Source organism: Temnothorax longispinosus, chromosome 3, assembly GCF_030848805.1.
Source record: "Temnothorax longispinosus isolate EJ_2023e chromosome 3, Tlon_JGU_v1, whole genome shotgun sequence".
NCBI classification, from domain to species: Eukaryota; Metazoa; Arthropoda; class Insecta; order Hymenoptera; family Formicidae; genus Temnothorax; species Temnothorax longispinosus.
In genome coordinates, this window is record NC_092360.1 from 24,860,276 (window position 1) to 24,874,222 (window position 13,947).

Genomic DNA, 13,947 nt, shown 5'->3' on the forward strand with positions numbered 1-13,947 from the left:
CAAATATAATCGTGTTTAAACCAATTCTATTTATGCTGAAATCCATCAATTTTCTTTTCGTTGCAGATTCCATAGTCGGAGTCGAAAATCGTCAACTTGCTTGCGACATATATCGTACTAGCTCTCGGCTTATCGCAACGTGATACACAGTCTGCACCCCGCTTCCTGTTGCGCTTTCTTACTCAGGTGTCTCCCGTGTCCAGATCCGTGTCTGGTCTCTTACCCTGGTCTCTTGTGCAATTAATCCTACGGGAGAGCCATGCACTACGATGCGGATGCACTACAGACGATACAAACGGCAATAACGTTCGGCGGCCTCGCCAGGAATTCCCGAACGCGATATCGCGGATAATGCATGCGCGTGCCTACGCACGAGGTGTGCTCGCACGCGAGCATGTCACCGTTTGATCGAGGCGCAACCAACCGCTTCGCTCGCGTGAACGCACACGACCCGATGTGAATCCAGAGACGAACTGACGTATCGAGGTGTGTGATTATAGACGGGTAATTATGTAGAAAGCTATACCATAGAGTTTATCGCGCATGGAGCACAAGTCAATGAAACCTCTCGTGACAAACGGCGTATTCAATACAGCTGCAACTTGGAGCTAATACGATTGTAGCTGTTTCGTAGACTGGGAAGTGTCTGGATCGTTGTGGTATATTCAAACATTGAGATAATCTATTTAGTTTCGAGAGATAATGATATCAATAATATTTCATCAATTACACTTTTGAAGCTGCAGGTATTTTACAGCTAAGAATAAACATAATAAGCATAAAAATTGCAATTGGGAGTATAAAATACTTACTAAAAACAGTTATACAGTTATTATGTTCTTATCATAACATAAGAAAATAATTTTCTATTAAAGAAATATACTTATTTAAAAAAAAATCTGATTACATTTCGTATTAGTTCATGATATATAGCATCAGCACTATGTAATCAACGAACTGAGTATCAAAGATAAATCTATATAACGTGATACCACATTGTGGTCAACGTATTCAGTATAATACTCAAGGGAAGAGACATGAACTGCATTATCCCACCGAAACATCTCTAAAATTATTATTAGCAATTCAGGAAACAACGCAATGTTATTGGAATAATCTGGTGAGGATCTTTTGCTAGTATTACCACATTTCCAGTAGTTATGTCCCTAAAAGCGACTCAGCCCTGTCGGCGGTCAGAGTACACTATGGGGATGATGTACCTGAACATACACGCACGTAACATGAACGCGCTTTGGCGAACCGCACGTGGGGGGCAAGAGTAGGAGGAAGTTCTACCTAAGCGAGCGAGCGAGAAAGACAGAGAGAGGGGGCGGGAGAGGGAGGAACAGAGAGAGATAGAGGATGAGTGATACGAGTGGCATTCATGAAAGGCTAATGAAGACGTGTCGTTGGTCCGTGTTCCCAGAATCCCTTGACTGTGCTGGTTAGGTCAGCCTAATGACCCATCGGCGAAGCGTATAGTCCTTTCGCGAGCTTAATTACCAATTATCTCGAAGATCTCCGATATCGATCGCGGAGATCCGGCTTGCCCGTTCGCTTCCGGCACGATCGCCAGCTCCTTTTTCCTCACTCTCTCATGGGAACAACATCGCCCGACCACTTAAATCGCCGTCCGGCAGCATTTACGTGCACGGTACTTGCGCGTAAGTTTATTCGAAGATAAACAAATCGGGTAAGATAGGGAAAGACGAAGTATTTTTTAGCGGAAACCAAACTACCTTCGCTCGGATATATAAACAGTCAAGAATGAAAATTGCGAAATGCACAGGATATTAAATTTTATTACGCGAAATTTTCATCATGTATAAAATCGTAATTTATCAAGCTTTTTCAATTATCTATTTTAAATATCCAATATTCAAGTATGAAAGAAAACTGAAATAAAATGCTCTTGAAATTGCACGGACATGGAACTTCGATTTTACTTCCATTTTATTTCCCAGTAATGTTATGACATTGGTTGATCTGTTTCAAGGTAATGGTATATTGCTGACAGAAAAGAAACAAAGTATCAGCCGGCTGCGAGATTGAGGGGGGTACACAATATAACAGTAAACTACGTCAAAACCAATAGAGTCCACGCTAAACAGGGTAAGAACACGTCAATGCAGACACGAGAATGCCAGGGAGCTGAGAAATTGCGTAGAGGATAATTAAATAAGGAGAGTGGTGAAGGGCTGAAGAGGGGCAGCGGAAAGAGGAGAGAAAAAACTGAATAAAGCATACGACAAACAGTATAAATTGATAAGAGACTAACATACAACAACAGGGAAAAGAAAAACAGGCATCGACGAAAATAGAGAGCATAGAAGGTGTGACCAAAGAACACAATGCTATATAGCCAACGGAAATCTCGACACATGAACAGAGAATGCAAAGTAGCGAGGATTTAACCAGGTATAACACACACGTATAATAAATAGAAAATCACGTAGTCGTAATCAAAAACTAATTCGAGGGTAAAGAAGGACTTACAGACCGCGCGGGGTCAACCCAGGCCAAGACACAAAGAGCGAAACCAAACAATAGACTAAGTTGCCCTGGGTGGCATGCTCGATCCAACAAAACGCAACGGGCATGAATAAACGCAATATACAATAAACAAGATACCGGCGGTAGATATAACTATAGAAAGTATAGGCTGTCATCTTAAAAGGGACTAAACACACCGAACATATAGTAGCGAATAATTATTAGTGTAAAACCAAAAATCACCTTCTTACCCGAATAATGTCGATTCATCCAATGATTACCACAACACCTAAGAAAATCCGAATCAAAAGTAAAAAAAATAAAAAAACCCCTGTGAATTACACCGATGACTGCAAGATTTAACAATAACTAATTTACACAATGGTATTGCAGAGAAACCCAGGGATGCGTATACAGACAAGAGATACCGTTACAAGTCAACATAAGTATGCAGGGAAACCTCCATAACCAAAAAACAGAAAGACGAAAAGAACAGAAAACTTGCAAAATATTGAAACGGACATAGTGTAACAAGTAGCCGAGTCAACTAGAGAGTACTAATTGTGTTTATCAATATCATAGCAAAACAAACACACGATAAAATCGGAGACGTATTTTCCCAGACAAAGAAAAGCGTCGAAGAGGGAAATCTTACTCAATCAATACAGCTATAGAAAATAACCACAAACAGAGACAAACAGATAATTATAACAGTTTCTTTAGTCAATCTGACAAAAGTAAGATCTAAAGGCGAAAATCATCAACAACAGACAAATAGTGAAACACAGAAGTAACAAAAAAAGCAGATACCAGAGACTAGTGTTGCGACAAAATAAGAGGTAAAAGGTAATCGAACAAAATAAGCTACGGTAAGCGTCTGTGTTCTAAAGAGAAAGGTACTTGTATATGCGCAGAATATAATGAGCACAAAAAAACTATGCCAGCGACAGCATTTAACTAGACCCTTCACACGTGTCCCACGAAGAAGACGGGAAGCTAACCAGCATTGCTACGATATTACACGAAAAAATAATAAGAGATGTAATACAAATTAAGATATCAGAACACAAACAGCAAAAAACACTACCCGGAAGGACGATCAAGGCAAGAAAAACTCTAACGAATGATACAGCTCGTGTCTAGAGAAGAAGAATAAGTGTAATCCCAAACAAGAAGAGAAGTAAACAACACGAAACTATTAAATAGGGAATGTATACAACAAGAATAAAATAAAACAATAAAATCACACCTGATGATTCCACAAACAACAACTGCAAAACTAAAACTCACCCAAGAAACAGCAACAAACAGAAGGAACACTAAACCAATGAACAGTAACAACAATAAAGAAGATAAACAATTTTGAAATAAACATAAGAACCAAGGCTAAGCAACAACAAGACCTTATTATAACAATGGGCAATTTGATACACAAAAGAAGGTCGACATCCATACTTGTTCAACATAGAAAAATCAGACTTGACCTTGCAGATATTAAACATGAAAATGTTTACACGAGAATAAGTCTGAAAAATTATTAAATAAAGGTACGCACAAACAAGCGACAGATACTAATGATATAACTATTAAACAAAACATTACAACATAAATAAACATTGCTAAAACATACGCCTCGAACAGAAATACAAGTCATTATAATTAGCATGTCTCAAATATAGTTCGAGAATACCTAAATACAAAAAGAGAAAAATACCAAATTATCAACGCTGAAATTAAGAGAGTAAAAAAAAAGAGTACAAAATACTCTAGAATACAATACCAAAAGATAATATGCAAACAAATAAAGTTCAACCAAAACAGAGATTTTAGATACCAAACTAAGATAGTACCAAAAAGAAAATGCAATATTAAAAGTGTATTATAAAAACAGGCAAGCCAAAAACTAAAGAGACACAAGAATATATATATTATTTGAGGGATAGACATAAATGCTCGTATCACTATACAAGAAAGCAGACAATTCGTCCGAAGAAACAACATTTATTAAGCTTATCACCGTAGAGACAGCGAACAAAAACAAGCGTTGGAATATGGAATACCCTCGCGCACGGAATAAACAAAAAAAAAGCGAGAAAGTATAGAGAAAACGAGGACGTGAGGCAAATACTGGCAGCGGAATGGATGATCAAGAAGAAAGGCCTACTACATATGCTGAATAAAATCCCAACGCTGGAAAAACGACAAATCGACTAGAAACAATGGCAAAGCGTAGGCCAGAGAAAGAGAAAAAAGAAAAAAGAAGTAAAAGAAAAGTCGGCACAAGTCCCCAGCGAACAGGAACCCAAATATTAATAAACTCAGACAACAGGGCGCAAGAAAGATATGCAGCAGATAAAACCAAGTGGCATTAAGTACGACGGGGGATAGCGTTTACAAGATAATACGGGAAGAGCGTGGTGAGCGTATCAAATGACAACTATAAATTAACGAGCAATGGAATTACTTAGCAATCGAAGGAATAATCTATAGAGCATGAGAGAATGGCGGGACAAAGATAAACGGACAGAAGCTGAAAACAGAAGAGGAGACGACACCGAAATAATTCAATAAAACAGTAATATTAACAATAAATCACAACGACAAATGAACCAAGCAAAAGTACGGGTGGACTTTAACTTAAATCTAAGTGATTAGCGGTAAGGTACAACACGGAAGATACACAATATACTATGACAGACGACGGGTGCTACCAGAAGATGCTAAAATGTAAATAATAGTAAAAAAATTGATCAACTCAACAAAAAAGTATAGTAAATGATCACTATGTCTAAACGAATACGGATGTATATGAAGAATGAAGAGGCGCGTGACGGGTTAAGGCATACAGTTTGGTTTATCCAGACGGATATAAATCGGATAACAGGAGCGACTATAAATAATAAGAAGTCTGTATACTAAAAAAAGCTAGACAGTATTAGGGTCAGGCAGAGAGAAAATGATCAGTATGACACCAACGTAATCTAACAATCTGACAACATAACATGTACAAGAAATAAAACCTAGAACAAGAGGGTAGAAATATAAGTAATAGCGTTGGGATATTGATTCATAACAAGGATACACCATTAAGGAATAATTGAGGCAATGAACAAGGGAGCCAGGAGAATTTGAGTCAGACGGCTTGTAAGAAAACAAAATCAAATTGCTAACCGTTAATCCATTGTAAAGCAATAAAGACGCACAAGACTAGCTAAAGTAAAACCATGATTAGTGTATCCAAAGTATACATGTACAGCTAAATACATCAGAGCATAAAAAACATAACCCAGATATCGGAAATGGAAATAAAAATAAGATAGATAAATGTGGCGCGATGCGTAGAATGATAGTTAAGCGTGGACAACAAAAAAAAACGCAAAAATAACAATTCATATGATGAGTGGTAATTAGATCAGAGGCACCGCAAAGAGATGCTGTCGATAAAAATCTACCAGCCAACACAATGATGAAGAGCACATGAAATCATAAATCACGAACACGATATAACAATGACAATTCAAGTCACGACCCTAAAGAGAGCAAAAAAATAACCTAAAATACAAGTATACAAAAATTCATACGTCGAGCTACTAAAGTGTCTGTAATATTGTAATCAAGGTTTGCAAAACCTGTATAGATAGTCCTAACCCTGTAAATGTATAATAATGAAATCGGAATAGCGTGCACCGCTGTTTCTTACTGGAGTGACAAAATATTAAACACCAAAACAAAAACGCAGAGATAAAAAGCGGTTTGTGTGGATATGAAACTTGCAAACGCTGAGCGAATGCTAGCATTGTTTAAGAAAAATGTAAACAAACGCACTTCGAATGCAAACATGATCAGTTTTTTATCACATGGTGACTCAGAAGTATCTAGTTCGATCAAGCACCTGTACAAAACTTTCCAGTGATCGAAGGAAATATGGATAATAGGCATGCTGAGAGGAGGGTTAGGGTGGGGGTGATCATACAAGCCGAAAGAGCCAGGGAAGTCGGTCCCGCCCCTACTTCCCAAACAACCATTTCTCTTCTGGGTGCTATTTCGACCGTTTATATCTTGACTGTATAAGCCAAAGAAGTGCCAAGACGTTAAGGGGGACAGAAAAAACCATTTGTAATTATGGAGACACTCACGAAACAGAAAGATAGACGGACGACAATAAGAGCAACAGACCTCATCTTGACAAAGGGAATTACTAAAACAGCAGTGGTGTAACTAACAGTGAAAATACCGGATTGGCACAGTGTATCTAATGATAGGGCAACCAGATTTATGAGATGTGACACCATGTAATTTAGTGTACGCCAGAATTTAAATAGAAAAAGTTTTACTCGCGAAAATTATATCTCATTAAGTAAATTATATCTTACAAGCACAAATGTGTGATATACCAGTGATGACAGCAGCAAATAGATTGTTAAGCTAAGGATAGTAACAGAAAAGAAGAGAAAGAGAAGTAAGGTACTAGTAACGATGGGTCAATTATGGAATACCAGAAGGGGGAAAGCGAAAACGAGCAGTAAAATTAAATTGCGATGTGAATTCAAGGAAATTAATAATGAAGGACTACATATATGTGTAACAAACAAAGGGAAAGAAGACAGAGAGGGAAGCAGATAATAATGAACATAATGGTAATTGTTAAAAATACACAAGAGGAAAAAGTTTCCATTGTCCCAAATAAATATATTTGTATACACGGGTGTGCAATTGAGGAAAAAACCAGTTAACACTCAGTTAAGTATGAACGCATTAGGTATGGAAACCACAATCTAGACTAAAAGTTTGAATTCCTAAGAAAATGTAGAGATTATCAGGCCACCCTTAGACACCTCTCGTTATAACTTCCAACATATAACAGGCTCTTAATTCATAGGGATAATATTTATCACTCTTCCCATTATAATACCTAAAGACTTATTTTAACTATATCTGTCAGTCACTTGAATCAACATATCTAGAGGAACACTAAGGTGTATTGCGGATGTAGACCGATTAGACGATAAAAAGAATTAAATACTGAATTTAAAAGAATACTGTAAAAGAAGAAAAGCTGAGTACAAAAATTTAACTACAGTAAATCGTCGACCAAGCGCTGACATATCGTAAATCACGGAAATCATTAAAGTAGCATATCTAATTTTAATCACTCCGAGACTAAAAAAGCAAATCCATAATTTGACTGCACACTGGACAGTCGAAAAAGCGGTATAATGAAAGGGAAGAGGAGGGAACCAACGATGTGTGCTCGTAGACTAATACACGAAAGATTTAAGCAAGAGTTAACCAGACGAATACTTCCAATATTCGTAGGGCGGACCAGGCGATTAAATGGAACAGGAGCGCATGACAGAACAAATTTTACTGGGGAAAAAATGGGGAGTGCTTGAAAAGGATAAGATACACAGGAATAACAAAGCGAAACTGTGCAGAAACCAAAGAAAAATACGGGAAAATACTTATAAATTGGAGTAAGCAACGAAATACATATAACCAATAACAAAAACGAAAAAAAATGTAATAACTTGCAGAAGTAACATTAATTGGAATAAAATACCTATACAGTAGATCCAAAATATATTTAAAGTTATACATGTAGGTAATAAATCTTCAAATATTTGGCAAATCAATGTTAATAATACATAATAAAAAATACATTGTATATTCATATACTCATTAATTTAATTCTCATTAATATAAGCGTATAATAGTATTAGCGTGGCAGATATCTTTAACCATATCTTGTACTTGTTTTAAACCGCAGAAAAAATTTATTTCATCACTAGACTGGTGAACAAGGTTCCGCTATTGTAATAGAATTTACGGGAAACCGCAAGTCTTTTAATTCTACTGTAAGATTCCACCTTCGTCCGGCCATAACTCTTTGGCTTTACGTAAATCTTAGGATTAAAGATATGTACCAAAGACTACATAGACCGCTCGTTGTTTTGCACGACCGTTCGTTGCGGTCTCGTCTTTTCGTAGCTATTCTTTTCTAACAAAAAAGAATCACTCTGTTGGATTAGTGAACGACAATGGCGAAAGGAACACACGTGATAATTTTTGCTAATAGAAAAAACGGAAACCAGAGCGTTAGTAATATAGTCATATCCTTTTTTCTCATTAATTACTTTCTTAGTAGATAATTTTTTTTTATATAGATATCCTTCTACCCTTTGTACAATTTATCAAAATATACTTTATTATAAATTGACAAAACATCAATTTAATAAATCGTTTAATAAAGATCTTTTATTATCCTTATGTAAAAAATGCTCGAATCATAAGAATTAATTGCTGCATATCTCGCGCTTTTCTCTTAATTTATATAATTTATATTTTTCAATAAGAGATAAATATGAATAAATATCACTAAATGCATTTTATAAATTGTATTTCATTGTCATAATTTTAACCAATATCGTTCTCACAATCAGTACATCATGTCATAAAGATTCTTCTTTTCTCCCATCAGAGACTCTCGCAATTATTAGCAATATGTTAAGATTCTAGTCGAAGGAAACGCAAATGAACGCGCAAATGCACATGACTTACGATGCGCGTAAGATATCTCAAGCGGATGCATTTCACGGGGTAGTAGTCGCGTTTCCTCTTGGCAAGGAACAAGATTGAGATTGAGATCAAAATGGAAGGTTCTCCACCGCGATCAACAAGATAAAAGTACATTCCCGTTTACAAAATGCAAGGTATCAATGCGATCAAGATTCATTTTATTCCCACCTTCTACGACTTTTTCGTTTTTTTCCTCCGACATACAAAGAAGGATAAAAACTAAAACCGTAAGAAAAATCACGATGGATTTTATATATCACGAACAGATTCGGAAACAGAAAAATGTAATCTGACGAAGAAGAAAAGAAGATCATTATTCTTCCTATATATATAAAATAAACTTATTGCAAATAAACTAAAAAATCATCGTTTTTTTATCCTTTCTCCCGAGCTAAAAAAAAAGAGCAGATAATCTTTGTTGTTTCGTAAAAAACTACAAAATAAGACAGTTGTATTATACAACTTGAGTAATTCTTTGATAAGATAAAAATGGACTTCAACGAAAAAAGAGCTTATTATTGCCAACAAATGTAATATACCTACTTGATGCGAACAATCTGGCAGAGTGTCACTATATGACAACATTCAGAAAAATAATGCTTCAAAACAAAACTTAATATTTTGGATAGAAACATCTTGTTATATACAATTCTCACGCTATTGATTTCCAATATTTCCTACGTTTTCGTCCCAAACTACATTGTTGGATCCCGTTACTGTAAATAACTTTGTTACAATATATTACAAAATTTGTATATTTTTTATTTTTTAAAAAAGAAAAAAATTTTAAATATCTTTATAGAAACAGTATTATAAATGAAGTTAACTAATTGTGAGTTAAATAAATTTGAGATAAGTGTTGCATACTTTTATTATCTGATATTGAATAAATGTGGTATTATTTAAAATTTTATATAAATTATATAAACAAGTTATTTCTAAAAATTTTACAAATTACAAGTTATACAAATATTTTTTTAATTAGATTTGTCTTATTAGAATACTTTAATGCCTTCAAGTCTAATGAAAACCTTATTTTATAATATTATTGAAAAAATATATTTTCCCTCAACTCAATAAGTAGATATGTATTATTGTAATAAAAAAACTTGGATTCACTTCAGTTGTTCTCTTTAGTAACGGACTATTTTTCGTAAAAATTGCTTGAAATCCATTCTCCTTTCATGTTAGAAGATACTTTATTCTGAAGTAGAGAACATAGACGGTAAAATTTCATTGAACGGTCATACAAAGACGAGTGGTTATTTTCCAAAAAACGTCTCAATAAAAGACTCGACGTAAGTCGGATATTGAAGACGGTTAAAAATAAAAAGAGGTAGAATAGGAAAGATCGAAATAGAGTGGCTCTCTTATAATATAACACAAAGAAGTTTGACGTTCACGATAATTTCGGACGGCAGACAGCGAGAAAAAAGAAAACAAATATTATATAATTCGAGAACGCTTTTAAATTTTTTATTCAATTAAATTTTAAAGGAAGAGAGAGCGAAAGAGAGAGAGATAGAAATAGAGGGAAGACAAATGTCTATACATAATTTCGATTAAAAGGTCATTAGTAAATTATTTTACAATAAAAAAACTTTTAAAAAACTACATACAGAATGTTTAAACAATGGGCCATAGATACGCGGTATACTTGAATTTCAATAATGTCTGGGGCTACCCCCCGTTCCCCTATGTGCGAGCGCGTACATGTGTATGCAATTCTGGATAAAATTAAAGATTGTATCTTGTACCACTTATAAGATAAATTTTCTATTAGAAAAGACTAATAATATCACTGTTTCTCAGTTCAGACATTCAATAAAAGTTTTTTAAACTTTATATATAGGTATATATCTTCATAACTGTTATAAAGAAACCATGAAACATATAACGATAATAATCGATAATTCTTTTTTAATAAGTATAATTTCGTAAAATATAGATACTATAAGCTATAGATGGATACCAACGCTAAAATAGGACATTTCTTATTGTTGACTGGAGAAACGTGAATGCGCAACGATATGCGTTGGAGCATTTCCATGAATATGCGCAAACTACCGAATTCGGAGTTATCCTGCCGAATGTATATACCCATCGCACGGAAATACATGTCGGGCGCAGAGACATGTCTGTGCGCTCAACAACGGCGCATAAACAGCTGCGCAAATATAACGATGCACCTACGTGCATTCGCGGTCGCGGTTTGCCTGTAATGCGGGTAAGCTGTATCCTTTCGGCTATCACGAAATTAGTTAATGCTCAGACGAGCGTGAAGACGGGAATACAGGAATAATAATGTATAGCTTCTTGTAATTCTCGCACATGATAAGAAAATAAGCTCTTAATAAAAAGATATATTGTATATGTATATAAAGCTATATAAAGATAAAGCATATAATTTTTACATTTATATAGATTTATATAGGTTAACTTTTTATGCAGTACAGATTTATACATATATACATTCGTTAAAAAATCTATCGCAATTAAATTTTCAATAATAATTGCTATTTTTCTTTAATAAACTGATTTGAAAGAATTTATTTTAAATAAAATAGATTTTAAAATATAATTAAAAAAATGATATATAAATGACATATAAATCAACTGATTAAATTTCATTCATTATATTTCCTGTGTTTCTTTAAGCTCTTTTAAGCTCTCTTATAAAGATTTAAAATATATTTCGATACCATGTGCACATTTACAAAGCTACAGACTTTTGTGTACCAGCTTGTATCTACAAACTATGCAACGTGAACTTCGCGCGTAATTTGATAATGCAATCCGCAACAAAATATACTAACTTTCGAAGAAAGTTCGAAATTGATTGGAAAAACCTGGCAAAATTTGGCGACAGTACGCGACAAAGTTTTCAGAACAGGATATCGCGAATGGAGCGAGTCGCACTTTTCTTCCTACCACTTTTGCTTGCGGCTGCGGCCAGATACGCCTCTGTAAAATGCCGCAGTGCTATATATCGAGTTCTACAGGATTCCCTTCCTGGAAATTCTGGAAAAGTTTCAGAACTTCTTACAGTTTGCGGTGAGACAGTTTCCTTATTTGAGTTAACCGCGCGGAATAGTTAGTCTCAGCGCGCACCGTCACTTTTATTTCCTCTACTGACATTTCTTTATTTTTGCACGTAGTACGACTTGCTCTACGTTTTCTTAATTTATCTGATCCGGTAAATCCTACAGTCATTTTTAAAAAAGTAATAAGAGAAAAAACTGTATAATGTAAGAAATAACTGTAAATGTATACTAAAATTATTATTCAAGATAAATTATTTATTACAATTTAATTTTATAAACACTTTATAATTAAATGTATCTTTAATAATTATAAAAAAATATATACAGTTTTGACACAAAAATGTATACCTACTAAAAATGGCTTTAAATTATAATTAAAATCAAAATGCTAAAATCAAAACTACTACGTTTTATATTGAACATTATATTAAAGTAATTTATTTATTATTGAAACTCATTTTGTTTATTTATAATTGCTATGAAAGAGTTTATTGCAAAATTTGTTTGTAATATATTAATTATATATTATTCTATATAAAATTTTAAAGCTCCTTTCTTCTTTAAAGATAAATGTTAAATTGTTTTCTTTTCTCTTGAAAATCCAGAAAAATGCAATTTGTTTGCATCTTTCTCGTCACGTCCAACAAGGCAGGGTTCCTTGCGCGAAATATACGAGTTCCTGTCGTCGACCTTAATCGACCATCACCAATCGAGTATAACTCAAACCGGCGCTCCGCAATTTATATCCGCCCCTATGCTACCGGCAACGTCCGATCGCGTTCGAGTCGATCGTAAATTTAATTGTGTAACGAGGCAACGCCTGGATCCACGGTCTGCCTTCCCTCCCGTCCCTTGCGTGGTAACAGCTCGTAATTACCGGCCGATGTGGCGAGCCATTGATCCCGGAGACCATTTGTTTCCAACAGTGTACCTAAATCCGAAAGCTCTCGAGCTTACATGGTGCGAGCCGATCACGAATGTAATGTCCAATCCTCGAGCTTCGAGTCTTTGGGCTTACGAGCGATTAAGCTTGTTACAGCTTTCCTTTCTTGTCCGAGGTTACTTGTCCCTTTTGGCTCGGTAAAAAAATGTAATGAAAGGATTGCTACAAACGCGTGTTCATAAATTTTATTACTTTTATATTGTAGATAAAAAATGTAAACGCGTTTATATATTTTCTATATCTTTTTTCAAAAAATACAAATTATTCTATTACTTCATACATATTAAATGCTATTTAATAGAAGATTTTCCCACTAAAAATAACTGAGATATGTATAAAAAAATAAGTATCAGATATACATAAAATTTTAAAAATCAAGAAATGAGCTTATTATATAAACTTTCATGAATATGATTCTGTTTCAATTGCATTGAACGAGTTAGAAAGTGCAGCGCGCTTAATATGAGACAAGTTCAAATTAACAAAGAAGAATCTCAAAACAGATAGTCTATCACGCGGGCATGATCATAAGTTACGACATGTCAGATGACTGGACGATGTAGAGTTTACGAGGTAGTGCTTAGACAGCAGGAGTTAGTTCTACCTGGCAGTAAAAGAAGCAGTTAAAGTGTTCTAAAATATTGCCTAAAGCGCTCCTTGAAGCAAGCTCATGTGCTGACCGCGAGGATTCCTAATCCCGCTTTCATTTTTTTATGCTATCCGTAATCGCACGAAATTCAGAGAGTTTTAAAATAACAGAATATTTTGTCCAAAAAACTTGGCATTGCTAAATAAGTATGCATGCGAATATTTCATGTAGAGATGTGTATTAGTTTGTTGAGATATATAATAATATAAGTGAAAAACACAAGTCTCAGTAGCAATATAACG

At 34.8% G+C, this 13,947-nt stretch overlaps 1 protein-coding gene across 16 annotated transcripts in view; it reads right to left on the reverse strand.

The window, feature by feature from the left end:
- The window catches only part of LOC139809621 (FH1/FH2 domain-containing protein 3-like), a 162,571-nt gene that overhangs the window by 69,879 nt on the left and 78,745 nt on the right, over positions 1 to 13,947 (reverse strand). The gene's annotated exons all lie outside the window — the stretch shown is intronic.